The sequence below is a fragment of the Vitis riparia genome, unplaced genomic scaffold (assembly GCF_004353265.1).
Source record: "Vitis riparia cultivar Riparia Gloire de Montpellier isolate 1030 unplaced genomic scaffold, EGFV_Vit.rip_1.0 scaffold639_pilon_pilon, whole genome shotgun sequence".
Taxonomy (NCBI): Eukaryota; Viridiplantae; Streptophyta; class Magnoliopsida; order Vitales; family Vitaceae; genus Vitis; species Vitis riparia.
This window is the reverse complement of record NW_023269721.1, coordinates 55,171-63,138: the sequence shown is the minus strand read 5'-3', so window position 1 is coordinate 63,138 and position 7,968 is coordinate 55,171. Positions and strand designations below refer to the sequence as shown.

General features: G+C 40.3%; 1 pseudogene; it reads right to left on the bottom strand.

The window, feature by feature from the left end:
• Positions 1-6,011: 6,011 nt before the first annotated feature.
• Positions 6,012-7,590, bottom strand: LOC117910170 (annotated as a pseudogene).
• Between the last annotated feature and the right edge of the window lie 378 nt (positions 7,591-7,968).

The window sequence follows — 7,968 nt, the reverse complement described above, 5'->3', positions numbered from 1 at the left end:
TAGAAAGAATAATGAGTGGAGAAAGAGAGCAAGAAATTAACATATATAAATCAATAACTGTAGGATATCTATTGGATATATATGTAGGAAGAAATCAAAAGCCACGGTGAAACCTTAGATTCTACCAAACCAAAACTTAATATGGTCACCAAGTTCTATAGCTAAAAATTAAAAAGAACTATCTTAATATATATATATATATATATATATATATATATATATATATATATATATATATATATTTTGATGGAGCATTCCCGAAACTTGATTGATTGTCTATGTTTTTATCATTGTGTGCAGCCAGAAGATCAAATTTACAAAACAAAACAAAATTAATTGAAGGATCACTCGTTCCTATTCGGATCAGAGGCCGTCCAATAATTACTTCCCCCATTGTCCATTCTGGGCCACAACAAGGGTAACCTAAATCAGATAAGACCATAGAGCAAAGTTTATTTCAATTAACTTTTTGAACCTAGCTCCTAATTGAATTCAGACAATTTCCATCATAACAAGTCAGGGTTTAATAAATTGTGAGATTATTCAGACACAAAAATGATAATAAGAAGCATAATCACATAACAAATAATTAAGTAAATACAAAGAACTAGCTTGACTAATATTCTTAAAAGCATTTGTAACAATTTGAGTGATTGATGGTGTAGTACAAGAAGCTGCCTGCCAAGTGACAGGTTGTGAGACAAAGGAGTGTCTTAATTGAATGCATTTTCCATACTCCTAAAGTGGTTGTCCCCACAAATATAATAACCACAAAATCAAATCCTTAGGGTTGCAATCTATATAGAAGTTCTTGTATGAAATCCACAGAGCTTTTCTCAGTAATTTTTTTCTTTCTATTCTATTTATACTTGTAAGCTATTAGCAAATCTGTAGGAGAGAAAATTTTAAAGTTGCAATCACCAAAAAGAGAAGGGAAAACTGAGCAACTGCTATGATAAGACCAAAACCCTAATCAAATTAGGGTTTAGTGGAGTTTTACGGTTTATTGGAGTATTAGGAAAATAAAGAAAAAAAACAAAAAGACTTGGTTTGAAATAGATGATAATTTCTGAGCAATCCAACAGGATTACCACACACATCACATTGATTATCTACCATTTAAGCCAGAAGGTTTACAATAACTACTACAGAGTACTTGAGGTCTCTTCTCTTCCATCAAATTCAAAACCCTTTCTCAGGAACAATACTCTAACAATATCAATGTACGTACGTTCATATTTTATTTAGAGCTTGGATGCAACTTCCTCTGCGATCATTCTCTTTACTGATAGAAGATACCTAGCTGATCAACAAGAAAGTAACTGTCCAGGATCAGCTGCAACAAACCAAGATCAGGTGCAACAAACTGAAGTCAGCTGCAACAAATAGAAGTCGGTTAAGAACGTCTTGAAGAAGGAAGTTAGTTAGTTAGGTTGTTGTAGATATAAATATAAGAAAACGTCAGTATAAAAGACTCATCATCTTTTCCTAATAGACAATGAGAAATATTGGTTTTTCTAAAACCCAGTTTCTAAAACCCAGTTTCTGAAACCCAGTTTCTAAAACTTACATGGTATCAGAGCTTTGGTATTTCTTTTTTTTTTTACAAGACTTCTTCTTCTTCTTCTTCATATCAGTTTTAGTTCTTTGTAGATAACCTCCATTCTATTCATGATGAGTTCAACACAGTCATCAGGGTTACAAGCTGGTACCCTACCTTCATCTACCGGTGCTACTCAAACATTGCAGATGCTGAATCATGCATTGCCGATCAAACTTGATAGAAACAATTACATTCTTTGGAGAACACAAATGGAGAACGTTATCTTTGCCAATGGTTTTGAAGATCATATTGAAGGTCTGAAAATTTGTCCACCTCAAAAAACAAGTTCTGGAGAAACAAACCCAGATTTTGTTATGTGGCAACGATTCGATCGCATGATCCTTAGCTGGATCTACTCCTCACTCACTCCTGAAATCATGGGCCAGATAGTTGGCTATCAATCCTCTCATGCAGCCTGGTTTGCTTTAGAACGAATCTTTTCGGCTTCTTCAAGGGCTAGGGTGATGCAACTACGCCTAGAGTTCCAAACCACAAGGAAAGGTTCATTGACAATGATGGAATACATTCTTAAACTAAAGAGTTTGGCCGATAATTTGGCGGCCATTGGAGAACCTGTGACTGATAGAGATCAGATCCTCCAACTTCTTGGAGGTCTTGGGGCAGACTACAACTCCATAGTAGCCTTTCTTACAGCACGTGAAGATGAGATGTCTCTCCACTCTGTACACAGCATTTTACTCACCCATGAACAACGACTTAGCTTTCAGAATTCAGTTGCAGAAGATAACGTCATCTCTGCTAATCTTGCTACACCACAATATCAACATTTTAACAATAAAAGATCCTCTGGTCAAAATAGACAGTCTAGGTTCAACACAAGAAGAGGTACAAATGGTGGGCGCTCACAATCATCTCAGCATCGACCACAGTGCCAGCTTTGTGGCAAGTTTGGCCACACCGTGGTTCGCTGCTACCACAGGTTTGATATTAACTTCCAAGGCTACAATCCTAATATGGACACTGTTCAAACAAATAAACCAAATGCCAAGAATCAAGTGCAAGCTATGATGGCATCTCCTTCCACTATATCTGATGAGGCATGGTTTTTTGACACTGGTGCTACACATCACCTATCACAAAGTGTTGATCCACTCTCAGATGTACAGCCATACATGGGTAATGACAAGGTGATTGTTGGGAATGGTAAGCACCTTCGTATTTTACATACAGGCACTACTTTCTTTCCTTCCTCTTCTAAAACCTTTCAACTGAGACAAGTACTTCACGTTCCTGATATTGCTACTAATCTCATTAGTGTCTCACAGTTTTGTGCCGATAATAATACTTTCTTTGAGTTTCATCCTCGATTCTTTTTTGTCAAGGATCAGGTCACCAAGAAGATACTTCTTCAAGGAAGTCTTGAACATGGCTTATATAGATTCCCTGCCAGATTTGTGTCTTCACCTGCAGCTTTTGTCTCTTCCAGTTATGACAGGTCTTCCAATCTTTCTTTAACAACCACAACTACACTTTGGCATTCTCGGCTTGGACACCCTGCTGATAATATCTTGAAACACATTCTTACCTCTTGTAATATTTCACATCAATGCCATAAAAACAATGTCTGTTGTGCTTGTCAATTTGCAAAAAGCCATAAATTGTCTTTCAATGTGTCTGTTTCTAGAGCTTCTCATCCTTTAGCTTTACTTCATGCTGATCTTTGGGGCCCTGCTTCCATTCCGTCCACAACTGGTGCACGCTACTTCATTTTGTTTGTTGATGATTTTTCTCGTTTCTCTTGGATTTATCCATTGCACAGCAAAGATCAAGCATTATCTGTATTCATAAAGTTCAAAAGTCTAGTTGAAAATCAGTTTAATTCTCGGATACAATGTTTACGGTCTGATAATGGTGGTGAATTTAAAGCCTTCTCTTCATACCTTGCTACGCATGGTATTAAAAGTCAGTTTTCTTGTCCATACACACCTGAACAGAATGGTCGAGCGGAGCGCAAATTACGACATATAATTGAAACTGGTCTTGCTCTATTAGCCACTGCATCCTTACCTTTCAAGTTTTGGCTATATGCATTTCATACAGCTATTTTCCTTATAAATCGGCTACCTACTAAGGTTCTCAATTATCAATCTCCCTTTCAAATTCTTTTTGGCAAATCACCAAATTATCACATCTTTAAAATTTTCGGTTGCTTATGCTACCCTTATATTCGACCATACAACAAAAATAAACTCTCCTATCGCTCCAGTAAGTGCGTTTTCCTTGGCTATAGTTCCAATCACAAAGGTTATATGTGTCTTGACCCCTTGTCAGGCCGTCTCTATGTTACTAGGCATGTTGTGTTTCATGAAACGGTGTTCCCTTTTCAGTCTACTCCAGATCAGTCCTCATCTGCAGTTACTATCCCCACTCCAGCCCTTCTTCCTTTCTCATCTCCTCCCGTGTCCTCACTACCTTCCCATACAACTCCTTCCACCTCAAGCTCACCGTTAACTAATATGCCTTCCTCCACTATTTCTTTACCAGACCTGATACAAGTTCCTTTTGCTGACATCTCCACTTCTGAACCTCACCCTATTAATCAGCATCCCATGGTCACACGTGCAAAGAATGGCATCAGCAAGAAGAAGGTCTACTTCTCATCTCACATCTCTGAACCTACTACATTCACACAGGCTGTTAAAGATTCAAATTGGGTTCTTGCCATGGAAAAAGAGTTTTCTGCTCTCCAAAGAAACAACACATGGCATCTAGTTCCACCACCCTCCAATGGCAATATAATTGGTTGTAAATGGGTCTACAAACTCAAATATAAACCAGATGGAACAGTTGATCGTTATAAGGCCCGGTTAGTTGCACAAGGATTTACTCAAACTCTGGGTCTCGATTATTTTGAGACTTTTAGTCCAGTTGTCAAGGCTTCTACTATCCGCATTATACTTGCAATTGCACTCTCATTTAACTAGTCAGTTCACCAACTTGATGTTCAGAATGCCTTTCTCCATGGAGATCTTGAAGAGCATGTGTTTATGCAACAACCCCCGGGCTTTATCAATTCTCAATATCCTTCTCATGTTTGCAAGCTTAACAAGGCTTTATATGGCCTTAAGCAGGCCCCCCGGGCATGGTATACCAAACTCAGCACTTCACTTCTTGGCTGGGGATTTCAAGCTTCTCGAGCTGACAGTTCGATGTTTATTCATCATTCAACACATGATGGTCTTATTTTACTCGTTTATGTAGACGACATACTAGTAACTGGCAGCAATTCAGCTCAGGTTTCCTCATTTATTACCCGGCTCAATTCTTCCTTTGCTCTTCGTGACCTGGGCTATGTTAATTATTTTTTGGGCATTGAAATAGTTCGTTCTGGTACTATGTTTCATCTTAGTCAGCACAAGTACACACAAGACCTCTTATCTCGTACAGCCATGTTAGACTCCAAGCCTGCTACTACTCCGGGATTGTTAGGACAAACATTATCTCATCTTGATGGTGAACCTCTCTCGGATGCCACCTTATATCGCAGCATGGTTGGTGCGCTTCAGTATCTTACCCTTACCAGACCAGACATTTCCTTTGCTGTTAATAAAGCTTGTCAATTCATGGCTACACCTACTACTACTCATTGGCTTGCTGTGAAACGGATTTTACGATATCTCAAAGGCACTTTATCCTATGGCATTCAGATGCAGCAGTCCATCTTGTTGGATATTCATGGATATACTGATGCCGACTGGGCATCTTGTCCAGATGACAGAAGAAGCACCGGTGGCTATGGCATCTTCCTTGGTCCGAATTTAGTGTCATGGTCTTCCAACAAACAGAAGGTTGTGTCTCGCAGCAGTGCAGAATCTAAGTATCGCGCTCTTGCGTCTGCTACTTCAGAGATGATTTGGATTCAATATGTTCTACAAGAACTTTGTCTCTCTTCCTCCTCTCCACCTCTACTTTGGTGTGATAATAAAAGTGCAGCTCACTTGGCTGCAAATCCCGTGTTCCATGCTAGGACCAAACACATTGAAATGGATCTTCACTTTATACGAGATCATGTTCTTCGTAAACAGCTCGTCATTCAGTATCTTCCTTCTGCTGAACAGGTTGCTGACATTTTCACTAAACATATTTCAAGCTCCCAGTTCCTTAGTTTCAAAACGAAGCTATCTGTTGTTCCCTCCCCTGTGAGCTTGTGGGGGGATGATAGAAGATACCTAGCTAATCAACAAGAAAGTAACTGTCTAAGATCAGCTGCAACAAACCAAGATCAGGTGCAACAAACTGAGGTCAGCTGCAACAAACAGAAGCCGGTTAAGAACGTCTTGAAGAAGGAAGTTAGTTAGTTAGGTTGTTGTAGATATAAATATAAGAAAACGTCAGTGTAAAAGACTCATCATCTTTTCCTAATAGACAATGAGAAATATTGGTTTTTCTAAAACCCAGTTTCTGAAACCCAGTTTCTAAAACTTACATTTACCTCCTGTCCAAACCTTTCCATAACTTGAAGGGGCAAGCATATCGGGACAACAACCCCTTCCTCTCCTTTACTATTTCTAAACCGCAGACAGAAGCTAATAATAGACATGGCCTTAGCAAGCCCACCATATAAGGGCTTCCCCCACCCGAAATCAATCTCCTGAAAGCCAACCCGGGTGTTATCAGAAATGATGAAGTTCCTTGTACGTGTGTAGGAGGGCCGTCTTTTAATTACCATAAAATCTGCTACTGATTTTATGTACTCCTCGCTCATTTCAGCCTTGGCCTTCTTCAGCAACTTCACTGCATATCCCAGTGGATTGTTACAGAGTTCTCCGGCCTTTGTAACTGCAGCTAGGTAGGCAAATTCATTGCCATAGTAACCAGAAGGCAACTGCAAATCCCGTTTGCACCGCACGTTGTTTAGGAATGAAACACGGATAGTCTCATCAGGGTCTACCCCAAAGGCAACCGTGCGGCATCTCCATACATAGGCTGTTAGTGCTTCAAATGTAGAGCATGGACCAAGGGTCTGGGGAATTCGCTTTCTAAGGGCTTTTATCTCTTTAGGACCAAAGAAGAAAGATCGGTGAACCGTATTATGATCATCCATAACCCCTAGTGTACCCCTGGTGTCGTGTACCTCCTCATATTCATGATGCATACATGTTATACGTGGCGGATTTCGCGCATTCAAGAGCTCCCTTTCCCAGACGGGCAGCACAGGTGGCACATCTGTGCCTCTGGCCATCTCGCTGACAGCATTCAGGAACTGCACCAGCCCGGGGGAATCACTCATTGTGTGGTTTAAGCGCAATGCAAGTACAAACCCTCCGCACCTCAAACGCGTCACCTACATATGTTAAAACAAAGATAAAGATTAATCCCTCTGACCGAAATGTCCTCGCGGTTTTAAAACTCGTCAAGGCTAAAAGGGGTGCATACACATATACAGGTAAGAAACTTTTTCTTTATATTGTCTGCAACTTTTTCCGGTATAACTTTAGGAACTTTTTCCCCATCTATATTATCACAATTAATCTCTATCCATGTTTATTAAAGATTGCTGACCTGAATTAACAACAAAGGGCAACCAAGGATCTCTTAGGATCCAGGAACATCGTATAGAAGCTCCTCAAAGCATGGACAAAGCGGTTGAATCGCATCGCCCAGATGCTCGAGTGTGGTGTCTGCATCAGCCTCAATGAACAAGACGCCTTCTCCGGTGCAGTCCACAAGGAGTTTCCTATTAGACCCTTCTACAAGCCTACCTGCAAACGGGTAGTAATATACAAGCGCTTTAGCTAGCGCTACTCTAATCACCTTTACAAGGTCTTTTCCATCCATTAAAGGACTGTTTCGATAAAAGAATATCATGGAAGCCTGAAACCTAAGCCCTCCTTGGTCATCTATGTCTGAGAGTTGTTTCAGCTCGCGCCGCGTAGGTTTTGCAGGCGCGACAAGCCGTGGGTCACATCGGGTCACCGAGAATGATAACGGTGATACCATTGCCATCTGCAGGTGATCAAATCAATGGAGGGTTTATGGATGGTTTTGCTTCGGTGAATGAAAGAACTGTTATTTAAAAAAAAGAAATCAGTGAAAGTTGTGTGGGGACCTTCCTCCACGTGTCGATCCACTTATCACTCCCCTCAGCAAATGGCATTGGATTCCGGCTAGCCTTCAAGTCCTCCCTACTACGTGAAATGACTTCCATTGGACATAGGAATGACTGATGGGATCTTCTCCGATCCTTACGTCCATGTCAATGGATTGTTACACATTGTCTCATACTTCCTATAGGTTGAAATGACGAGCGACTACACCATGACACACCATTTGACGACACCTGCCAATCACCCTAAACTGTAATGATTGTCCTGCCTCTTACAGGATAGTCATCATTGCGGTGA